Source organism: Prionailurus bengalensis, chromosome B4, assembly GCF_016509475.1.
Source record: "Prionailurus bengalensis isolate Pbe53 chromosome B4, Fcat_Pben_1.1_paternal_pri, whole genome shotgun sequence".
In the NCBI taxonomy this organism is placed as follows: domain Eukaryota; kingdom Metazoa; phylum Chordata; class Mammalia; order Carnivora; family Felidae; genus Prionailurus; species Prionailurus bengalensis.
This window is the reverse complement of record NC_057358.1, coordinates 30,474,418-30,486,578: the sequence shown is the minus strand read 5'-3', so window position 1 is coordinate 30,486,578 and position 12,161 is coordinate 30,474,418. Positions and strand designations below refer to the sequence as shown.

General features: G+C 36.8%; 1 pseudogene; it reads right to left on the bottom strand.

Moving 5' to 3' along the window:
• Positions 1-868: 868 nt before the first annotated feature.
• On the bottom strand, positions 869-6,902 carry LOC122473558 (annotated as a pseudogene).
• Positions 6,903-12,161: the final 5,259 nt, after the last annotated feature.

The following is a 12,161-nucleotide window of genomic DNA, read 5'->3' as shown; positions in this document are numbered from 1 at the left end:
TTTGTGTATGTTAATATTGAAGGGTATCTTCTCTACAATGTAGTTTAGAATTCTGAATTTTTTTTATTCTATTTCTTTTTGTTTTTAACATTAAAAAAAATCTTCTTCTGGGGCACCTGGGTGGCTCAGTCAGTTAAGCATCCAACTTCGGCTCAGATCATGATCTCACAGTTTGTGGGTTTGAGCCCTGCATTGGGCTCTGTGCTGACAGCTCAGAGCCTGGAGCCTGCTTCAGATTCTGTGTGCCCATCTCTCTCTGCCCTTCTCCCACTCATGCTCTGTTTCTCTCTCTCTCTCTAAAAAAATGAATAAATATTAAAAAATTTTTTTTAATCTTGTTCCATTGTATTCTGGACATCATTGTTTCAGATAAGAAATAAGGCATTATTTGTTTTGCTATTTCCCTCGTATGTAATTGTTTTTAATTTGGCTTATTTCTGTATATTTGGCTTTTAGAAATTTGACTATGACAGGCTTAATGTGGTTTATTTTGCATTTATCTTGCTTATGGTTCACTGAGCTTCTTGGATGTGTAAGTTGATGTTTTCCATCAAATTTAGGAACATTTGAGTCATTCCTTCCTTTTATTTATTTATTTTTTTATAAATTTTTTTAACAATTATTTATTTTTGAGAGACACAGAGAGGCAGAGTATGAGCAGGGGAGGGGCAGAGAGAGAGGGAGACACAGAATTCAAAGCAGGCTTCAGGCTCCGAGCTGTCAGCACAGAGCCTGACACAGGGCCCGAACTCACAAACTGTGAGATAATGATCTGAGCCAAAGTCGACACTCAACCGACTGAACAACCCAGGCGCTTCCCCTTTTCTTTTTGAAAGAGAACTTTTTATTACAGTTATGTGCAGAACATTCAGCAGGGTACACTTAGCCATTTGGTGGCCAGTTCTTTAGCCTTTGCCTTTTCCAACTTGGCAATGTGAGCCACCAGCTTTGGACCCAGGATGTTGCCTCTTTACTGATGGTGGATCTTACCATATCTGTCACTATAATTGGTCCTGATAGCTTCCACCAGCTTAGCCAGAGCTCCTCTGTCTTCCAAGTTAACCTCCGTGAAGCCAACAGTGTGCAGGTCTTCCTGTGGGCCAAATGCCCCAGCCTGGCCTTCCTTTTGATAATGCAGTAGGGAACTCCCATCTTATGACACAGGGCAGGCCAGAAAACCACCATCTCAATGGGATCCACATCAAGTGCAATCATTGCTACTGAGCCTTCTTGTTTTCCACCAAAGTTGTGACAATATTAACCCCAGCTCAAAGGACATGTTACCTCTTAGTGGGGACATTCCCCTTGAGGGAGATTTCTTCTTAACCCCAGCCAACAAATTCTGATTCTTCTCTCGCTTTGTCTCTGGACTGTATTTGTGGGCCACCTTAAGTAGTTGAGTAGCTGTTTGGTGGTCCAAGCCCTGGGTGAACTGGTTAATTGTGGGAAGCACTTTAAGACATTAATAGAGAATAGCCCTTTAACACTGCAGCTGGATGTAGCAAGGCCATCTGACAAAGCGGGTAAGGTCCCTTTTGAGCTGGAAGTCTTGTCCAAAGCCAAAATTAGTGAGCCTTTTCTCAAACAGGGGATTGACTACCTTGTTGGCTTCCTGCTTCTTCATGACAGCAGGGGCTGGAGCCACCTTTTTCCTCTTAGCCTTCTTTCCTTTGGATCTTGGCTGGTTGGAGGAGAGAGCTCTCTATTTCTTAAAATATTATCATTCACTTTTTCTGGGGTTCTAATTCCAACAGAAGTTAGAAATTGTATATTATGCCACAGATTTCTGAGCATCTTTACTTTTCTTCCACCTATTTCTTTTTCCATTTTTCAGACTGGATTGTTTATATCAATCTGTCTTCTTGGTCCTGACTTATTTTCAGTATACCATTAATTATTTCTGAATTTTAAAAATCCTAAGTTATTGAAGTCCTGTTCAAGAATTCCATTTCCTTTTTTCTCTCTTTATTTTTTTTTTGTTTCCATCCCTCTGCTGAGACTCTCTAACAATTCATAATTATGACACTATTTTTCTTTAAATCCTTGAACATATTTATTATATCTGTTTTAATGTTTAGAGTACTAACTCCAATGTTGACTTCACCTGAAGATACATTATCTGTTTTTTTTTTCTTGATTATTGGTCAAATTTTTCTATTTTTTAAATATCTAGTAATTTTTATTGCATTCTCAATAGCATAGATGATAAATCTTAGAGTTTTAAGATTCTGTGATCTTCTTCCTGGCAAGTATTGACTTCTACTCTGGTAGACTGTCCAGTCACTAACTAATCAAGTTGAACTTGTGTACAGATGGTTTTATTTTAAGCTTTTTAAGGTCATACCTGTGGTAGACCTTCCTCTGGGACTTGGTTCTTATTCCTAAAACAAGTGGCTTTTCTGCTGTGTCAAATGGATGCCAAAATGGATACAAGGTCTTTCCACTGAAACTGGACTAGAACCCCAGCATCTTATAGCTCTGTTCAACTTCTAATAACCCAGTTACACTTTCTACTCTGTTGCTGCTCTCCAGGAAGCCATTCATTGCTTATCTTGTGCATACTCAGCTAAATCCTCTGCCATGATCTACTCCATTGCACGGCTGCCCTTCCCAGTGCCCTGTCTCACAGATTCTAGTTACTTTAAATGTCTTATACTTGATTTCTACTTTCTTCACTCAGGACGATCATCAAGCTCTGCTTGGGCTCCACCTCCCTAGGCCATAGTCAGGAAATTTTCCCTACGCAGAGATGGCATGATTGCAAGTTTACCTTCTCTCAGGGATAGCAGGCTGGCACTAACTGTTTTTCAAAGCCTGCAATAATTGCCTCATATATTTTGTCCAGTTTTATAGTTATTCTCAATAGGAGAGTTAGTTTTGCATCATTTACTGTATCATAGACAGAATCAGACTTTCCTGGCTGAGGATTCTTAAATGCAATCTGATTACTTACTGAGACGTATAAAGTTCTTTGATCTTCCTGTAATTATCTAGTTTATTTCTTGTTGCTGACCACTTCTCCAACCATAGCTTTTTCTCCCAAAAGTCTTCTCATACTTTTCCCCTTTGCTTACTTGCTGCTTGAAAAATCATGAGATTGTTTTGTCTAGAGTAGACATATGTGACTTCAAGAGCTAAAAATGGCATATGTTAGGGGCAAAATATGAACTCAGTTTTAACATACCTTTAAAGTCTCTACAGTACATCACATGAGTACTTGGGTTTTTATCTTTATTATTTCGTATCATTTACATTAATGAACACTTCAGTTCTTCTTAGTCCTATGCTAGGCACAGAATATGTTTTTAGGGTATAGAATAAGAAACTCTGTCCTAAGGACTTTGTTTACTTTGAGGGTAGGAATAAGGCTATTTCTAGATTGCCATTTCCATTCAAAGTAATTTGTGTAAATGCATGAATCCATCAACTTTCTTTCCTTCTTTTCCCTTTCCCTTCCTTTCTCTGTCCCGTCCTTCTATTTCTCCTTCAGCCAATATTTACAAATAGCCTCATAGGTGCTTGGAAGCCCAAAATATCAGTATCTTTTGGGGCATCCTATAGTTTCTTAAACTCTCAGCATTATCTTAAATTCCATGGCAAGACTAAAATTTCCCTAGAATTCTGCCATCTTTCCAGGAGCAAAAGTAATGACAGTAATATTGGGTGTCTTCTGGTCTCTGGCCTAACTGATCAAAAGGAGGTATTTTGGCATCTTACTGAGGAATTTCTGTGAACAATCAGATACATGATTCATAAAAAGTGCTCTTGGGAGATCTATCCAAGAACAACAATGAGTTCAGAACTTTTCTGTTCAATCAGGGACATCTTTGTCTGGATATGCTCTGAATTTTTATTTATTTGTTTATTTTTCTCTTTATAGCAGAGATGATTTCAAGTATTAATCTGGAAACATCCCAGAATAGATCTAGCTTTCCAAGGAATAATGCAAAAATTCACAAAACAGTATTAATTTGTAGAATTTGGTAAACACATGTGATTGTGTTCTTTTTCTTTATTCTATTTCCATTTTTTCCATACTATTAACTCAAAGTAATATATAGTGATAGAGGTAAAGATGTATAAATATCATAGTATTCTTTCACGTAAGGGATTACTTTCTTCCTTTTAATATTACTTTTTATTACACTAATTATATTTTAACATAGGCTTACTGTTCAAAAATACACACTCCATAATCAGAGTAAAACATTTGCCTTAACTTCCTCTCTCAATTCAAATGGATTCCTTTTACTATATATGTATTTCATTTGAGTCTGGTTTAAATTTTTAAAATGTGCTGAAAATCACCTGTAGGTATGAGGGAAACATCTAAAACTGAAACAGCAATGAGGCTTATAACTCTCAAGAACTTGGAGATCCCTGCCCTGTACTCTCAAAGTTTGATCCCTCTCAGATACTCGTTATATGGTGTCATTTCGACATTTAGAAAAATGACCTATGGTAGTAATATAATCTACAGTGAAAATTTTTTTTTGTTCATAAAATATTTGACTTTCCAGATCTTCTGATTCTGAGTGTTTTTACTTTATACCAAGGCAATTCATTTTCACTTTTGCACTTCTTTCAAGATCTCTAATATTCTTCAGTTCTAAAATCACTGACTGATGGCATACAAGTGTTAGTTTTTTAAAGGCACAGACTCTATTATTTTCTTTCCATTTTCTGTTTTCTTTTCATTACTGTAGAAATTTGTATCAATTTTTAGACAATTTGTTGTCCACACACCAAGATAAAAGTAAAGGATGGATGAACAATTTCTTTACCCATTGACTCCACTTAGTGAGCAAGAGACTGTGCTGAGTGTATGCATGTGGCACACAGAATAATATTTCCAGCTGTGTCCCCAAATATGATGCATGAAAAGGAAAAAACACACGCATTGGCATTTGGAAATTAATTCATACCTACATAGGAATGCAGGGTAGAGGTAACCAGCCTCCTATCACAGCAGTTAATAACTTTGTGTAGAGATGAGGGAGAAGAAGGCCTTGCTCTAAGGCCAAACCCAAAAAAGCTGTTTCTGACTATTGCCAACCGAATCCCTTTACAGTTTCACAATCATGAAAGGTTTTATAATTATTCTGTCTATAAATTTCTCTGTTCTACATGAACTCACTATGTGAAAGGGGCAAGGACTTGCCTTGTAGAGGAAAGGTAGTGTCTTAGGTAAACTGGTCTCCACTAGCTACAGTGCTAAGGTCTTCGAGACAATTTAAGTAATAGCAGATATTTGGTATGATGGTGATAATGTTTTTAAAGTTCTTTTCACCTACATATTCTATACCATAATCCTTTCATTGGATTCAGAATCCATATTATGACCAGATATGTTGGGTTTTTATTGATGAAATCTTCTAAAGCAAAATATATAATTTGAGCTCAGGCACGCATAGTTTATTACTAATTATACTCTCTTGATTGACAATATTGTTAATAACCAATGACCCAATTTGCATTATATTGTGGGTGTAAGAAGAGAATCAAAATGAAGAAAATAAAAAATTTGCCCTTTGCAGCACTGTGTTTCATGAACAGTATAAAACTCCTGCTGGTGAAACACGTGTTTCTACAAACATGAAGCCAAGAACAAACCACTGCAAATATTTAAACTCAATCAGACCAGTTATTAGACGTCGTGTAAATAATGAAAGGAAAAGAATGAGCTGGTTTGAATCATAAATAATTAAAGGAAAAATATCAGCTGACTTAAATTCTTTTTCTTAAATAGTCTGTGTAATTAGAAACAGAGATATTCTCATATTCTGTCTCTCTCTCTCTCTCTCTCTCTCTCTCTCCCTCTCTCCCAATCTTTTAAAAAGTCAGAATGCTGTGTTTTCTATGTCTTCTCACTTAAAAAAAAATCTTGGAGTGTTTAAAATGTATGCAATTTCAACTTTTGATTGGTCAAAAAAAATCATTAAACTAATTTAAATATGCACACTGATTAAAATATGAAATTAAGGATTAACTCCAATTTTATAATTGTGAGTTAACTACCCTTCTGTCAGGGATATTTGTTTTACTATCTTTATTTCAGAAATATACCATAAGGTCCTGTGAAGAATGTATTTAGTATGTTAAATATACAGTTATTCCTACAACTCTTTAAGATTTTTTTTTTTACTTAGAGAAATATGGACACATGTGGGAGAAAAGAAAACCCAAATGAGACTAGAATAAAACAAAGAAATAAAGTAGGAATAAGAAAAAGCATTAAATAATGTACAAATAAAAAGATATCAGGGTGATTACAGAAAAAAACTATTTAGTAACTTTAGAATTATAATACTTTCAGGGTCACCTGTGTGGCTTACTCAGTTGAGCGTCCAACTCTTGATCTGGGTTTATGTCATAAACTCTTGATTTCAGCTCAGGTCATAATCTCACAGTTCATGAGTTCAAGCACCACATCGAGCTCTGTGCTGGTGGAGCATAGCCTACTTAGGATTCTCTCTCCTCTCTGCCCCTCCCCCACTTGTGTGCCCGCTTGCTCTTTGTCTCAAAAACTAAATAAATAAATGTATTTTAAAAATTGTAATACTTCCATGCCATTTTTATGGTTAACAACAATAACATAAAAGGTTTGGGGGATGATAATTTTGTCAAGTTGGAGGTTAAATTTTACCCAGAAAGAAACATAAAAGGACAGTATTTTCAAAAAGTTCCACACAATCTAGTTCTGGCACTCTCGCCTGATAATGAAATGTTAACATTAGCAATACTTGTCAGTGCTTCTAACATTGCAAATGGTTAAAAACATTGCTGAAGGAAAACCACCCAGCAGGACCAACAGGTTCATCAGCCTGCAGCTCTGTGCTTCCTCTGCTAGTCGTGGCCTGCACATTCTCTAGCATTTCACCTCCACAAATGAGCACCGCCATTCCTCAGCCCCCAGTACATCTGTTGTACAAGCTTCGGATCAGAGCGTAGAAATATGGACAAATGCCACCCACTTCAGTGCACTTGCTGCTCTACCAACTGTTAGCAATTGTATGGCATGTTGTCTGCTTTCTTGGTCTCTCAGTTCATGTGTTTCTGGAAGGTAGCTGACAGGTAAAGAGTATGACTTTCCTGCCAAAATCCCTACCCCCACAGTGAAAGAGGTGGTTTTCTGTTCTCTAGAAATAAACAGAGAACATAAAGAAAAATATGGAAATAGGAAAAATCTGTCATAGCACTACCAGCCTGAAAATGACTAGAGAGACCATGTCATCCATACAGGCAGATATGTCAGCCATTCATTCATTTATGCATTCAACAGATATATATTGACTAGATTGTGTGCAGAACTGATGTTTAAATAGATACGTATCAATAAAACGAATGAATCTTAAGGTACAATTGAACAGGGCACAATAAGTGACAATAAGAACTGGTTTCATTTTATTATTGTATTATTTTAGAGAACCTAAATATGTGTTGTTTTACAAATTTAGTATTCTTGTGTTGCTCCTAGCAGTGAGTATTTCAACACAAATATGAAAGAATATATACTCGACCATCTCGTGCTATGTAGGTGAAAGAAGTGGGGATGGAGACAAAAGTTCACCTTTTTTAAAGGCAGGACTAAACATAGCATTGGATGGGCTGAGATGAAGGTGAAATCATTGGCAGAAGGGAGGAGAGGCCTCGGAGAAAGCAGATCTGACCCTACCCTTACACATGATCAATTACAAAACATCTCTCTTAGAGAGAAACCAAGATCCTAGCAAGCCCCTGGGGAAGAACTGGAGACTTCCTACTCATTTCTGGTTAGTGATCACTTCTGTCTCCAGATCCACTATCTATACCTTAGATGAGTTTTGGACTTAATTGTATACAAAATAGCAGAAATCAGAAATGGAAGAGAATTTAACATCTCTCAAGTAGGCAATCTGTTTATTTTATACATGAGTCCCAGAGAAATGGGATGACCTGCCCAGGGTCACACAGCAGGTGTTGATATTTAGAATGTAAATTTCCTGAAGTCCAGCCTTTTTCTAAAGGGATCCTTGACAGGGGTCTTCGGAAAAAAGTGACCCAACACCCTCTTTAATTTGGAATAAAAGTGTGTTGTCTAACAATAATTTTCTTGGAATGCCAATTATATTCACAGCCATTCTTTTCCTTATTTGTTAACATTGTTGAATTTCTAGCAACTGTGCAATTTGGATGAAATTACATCGGTAGGTTGGTATATCAGTCTACACCATGAAAACCAGTGCTGGAAAGCCAGTTGTCAAACATTTGCCAGCACACTACTGATTACATCAGTTGTTAAATTTATAATTGAATAAAATATTCACGGTATCAATTTTGAATAGTCTTTCAATGGACCGATTCTACCCAGCAATACCATGGCCTGAATATAATAACCACACTTAATAAATAAATAATATGACCAGGGATTTTCTTTTCTCTCCATGAGTCACTTCAAACATCCTGTGAGGCACCCACTTGAATAAAAAAAAAAACAACTTTAAGTTAAAGACAGCATTATCTGGAGGGCTTAGTCTTTGAAAGCTTAAATGAGTACTCAATGTCTGAATGCTGTAAATAACTAGAACTAGACAGAACATTTGGAATTATAAATGTTTATATCAATACTAGTCCCTTGCTTCTCACTAATCTGAACATATAGACCATCCCAGGATTGAGAAACTTTCCTAAGGCAAGAAAAGACCTTGGCTTCCTCCCATACCTACCTCAGTATAGTGAATAATACTACACTCCAGAAAGCTCAAGTCTTATTCACACAGAAGACTTCTAGTCTTAGCTGCTTTCTTGAAATTGTGATTTAGTGGAATATTTGGTGTATAATTATATATGCTAAGTGATCTTGAATAACCGTATCTGCTAAATCAGATGATCTGGTCATTTTCTTCTTCATAGAAGAAATAAACAATTTGAATTCACCATGAAATAGAAGCTTCATTGGCAAATAGTAGTTAGTGGTGGGCGGCTTTTTAAGCCTCAATGTTTTTTTCTATTTGATTTACTTAATTGAGCTAATGGGTTCTATGATCGGCTGAATAGTCCGGTAGCTAAAGTCATCATTAGCTATTTTCTTGGCTAACACAATAATGACCCTTAAATTGTCTCCAGTATTTCCCATTACCTTTGAAAACATGTGGAATGTCAGAAGCCCTAACAGGAAACATATATGATATGATATTTATGGGACATATTTTTTTGCAACTAGAAGCTATCACAAAGCCCTTTTAAGTGTCAAGAGAAAATAGTGAAACAAATCATTGAATAAAACAGTGAAGGATCTGGAGAGAGGATTTCGTCTTGAAAAATACTAGAATCAATGGATACTGGGATGATTTAGAAATTCTCTAGCCCAATCATTTCATTTTATGGTTAAGAAAACCAAGGCTGGAGATGATAATTACCTTACAAAGATAACATAGCTAACAGGTGGCAGCCAAAATTAGAACTCATTTTTTTTCCATTGAAGAGTGTATTTCTTGAACTAATCTATTAAAAATATGCTTTACTTAAGAGGTACTTAAAGATACTCCAAATCCCAAGTGGTTTAATTTCCCCCATTCTCTTTCTTTTCCTCCCCTTCTCTCTCTCCCTCCCTCTTTCTCTCTCTGTCTCTCCCTCCCTCTCTCTCCTTCCTCCCCTCTTTCTCATAAACATAAATTATAATTCATTCACAATATTATTGTAAAAGCCCTGAATTCACTGCAAAGGATAGAAGAAGCAAGAGAATAAAAGCACGACTGAAACAGCTCTGGAGCTCAGTTTGCAGCCTGGAGAGGACACTGTGTTGTATTACAAATGATAGAAACAGGAAAGGAGGGAGAGAGAAGAGTTGGAGTACAATTGCTGAGTGTGGGTTGAGTATAAAGGCAGCCACCCTTTAGATTCCAGGGTGGATCATTAGTGGTGTGATATAGGCTGGAATTTCACAGGTGGACAATTCCTCACTGGAGTCATGCATTTGGGGTCCAATCCTGGGGTTTCATCATTTTTCCTCTGTGTAGTGAAATTCAGGGGTAATGATTTTTGTTAAGCAAATTCACAAAAGAATGACTGGCTGTACCTAAGCTTACCTTGTTAAATCACAATGTGGAAAATCATTGCCACCGGGCCTGGAATACCTGTCAACTGGCCATCACATTCTCTCCCCTGCAGCAAAATCTATGAGCTGCTCGAAGCAGTGGATATGCATTATTTATTTTTGTATGCCCAGCACCCAGTGTAATGTTTGTCATATTGAAGGTACTTGAGAAATGTATAGTGAAAGAATGGATAAAGAAATGAATTACTAGAAGGCTGCTGGTTGATCATGAAATCTGGCAAAGAGAGTTAGATGATTCTAAGAAAGAGTGTCAACTCACAATTGTAAATGGATATAGAGGCTAGGAAGGATCTTCACTACATTCTCAGCATCCAATCAACTCAGAGGCAATGACAGGATCAAATCTCTGACCCCATAAGTGTGAGGGTCATACTCTGTGCCACTGTGAACTCATTATAGATGATACAATCTTGTGAGGACACTTGGAAACTTGGCAGCTGGTCCTCCTTGGCCACTCCCCACTCTCATCATCTACCTCAGTTTGAATCAGCTCCAGCTCCAGAACATGAGGAAGATAGGAATTGATATCCCAAGTCAGCAGAATACCCACACTCTCCGCACAGGGCTACATAGGGTGATTGTTTCTAGAAGGTAACTGAATAGTCCTCAGGTTCCAAAATGACTGAATTATTGTTGATGGATGTTATTCTCCAAATTCCCCAAAGTAACATGAAAACAAAATGAATTTCACCTATAGCAGCTGATCGTCAGTTGGTGGTTCTGTTGAATTTTCTCTACCTATTTAGAAGGTAAATTTATTCTTAAGTAAATTATAGTTGATTTTTTTCTTTTATTTTAATTTTAAAATTGCATACAGTAAAATTTGACTTTTTGTGTACAGTTGAAATGGAACACATGTACAGAATCATGTGGCTCTCAGCACAATCTGGAAACAGAGAGGTTTGCTTAGTCTCCCCGAACTCCCTCCTGCTAGCCTTTTATAATCACGCCATTCCCATTCCCCAGCTTCTGGGAACAATGATATTGTTTGTCTTTTTTGAGAATGTTATATAAATGGAAGAGTATAATATGTAACCTTTGAGACTGGCTTTTTTCTCTCAACAGAATACCTTTTAATTATTCATCAGAAGTATTGCATGTATCAATAGTTCATTCCTTTTAATGGCAAGTAATATTCCATTGCATGGATGTACCACAGCTCATGTAACCACTCACCTGTTAAAAGAAATTTGAGTTCTTTCCAGTATAGGGCAATTATGAACAGAAATTCTGTAAAATTTGTGTACAGGTTTTCTTTTTTTTCTTCCTAATTTTTATTTAAATTCTAGTTAGTGAGTATACAGTGCTTTATTGGTTTCAGGAGTAGTATTCAGTGATTCATCACTTACAGACAACACCCAGTGATCATCACAAGTGCCCTCCTTAATGCCCATCACCCATCTAGCCCATCCCTCACCCACTTCCCTCCATCAACACTCAGATTGTTCTCTATCTTTATTTTTATTTTTATTTTTTTAGAGAGAAAGAGAAAATATAAGAGGGGGAGGGACAGAGAGAGAGAGAGAGAGAGAATCTTAAGCAGGTTCCATGTCCAGTGAGATTTCATGACCCTGAGATCATGACCTGAGCTGAAATCAAGAGACTTAACAGACTAAGCCACCCAGACATATCCGTTCTCTATCTTTAAGAGTCTTTCATGGTTGTTTCCCTCTCTCTTTTTCTTCCCTCCCATACATTCATCTGTTTTGTTTCTTAAATTCCCATATGAGTGAAATCATGTATTTTTTTTTCTCTGATTGACTTATTAAGCTTAGTATAATGCATTCTAGCTTCATCCATGTCATTGCAAAGGGCAAGATTTCATTTTTTTGATGGCTGAGTAATATTCCCTTTCATATATATACCACATCTTCTTTATCCATTCATCAGCTGATAGACATTTGGGCTCTCTCCATAGTTTGGCTATTGTTGACAGTGCTGCTATAAACATCAGGGTGCATGTACCCCTGAAAATCTGTATTTTTGTGTACAGGATTTCTGTGAATATATTTTTATCTCTCCTTGGTAAAATGCTTAGAAGTGGATTACTGGATTATGGAGTAAG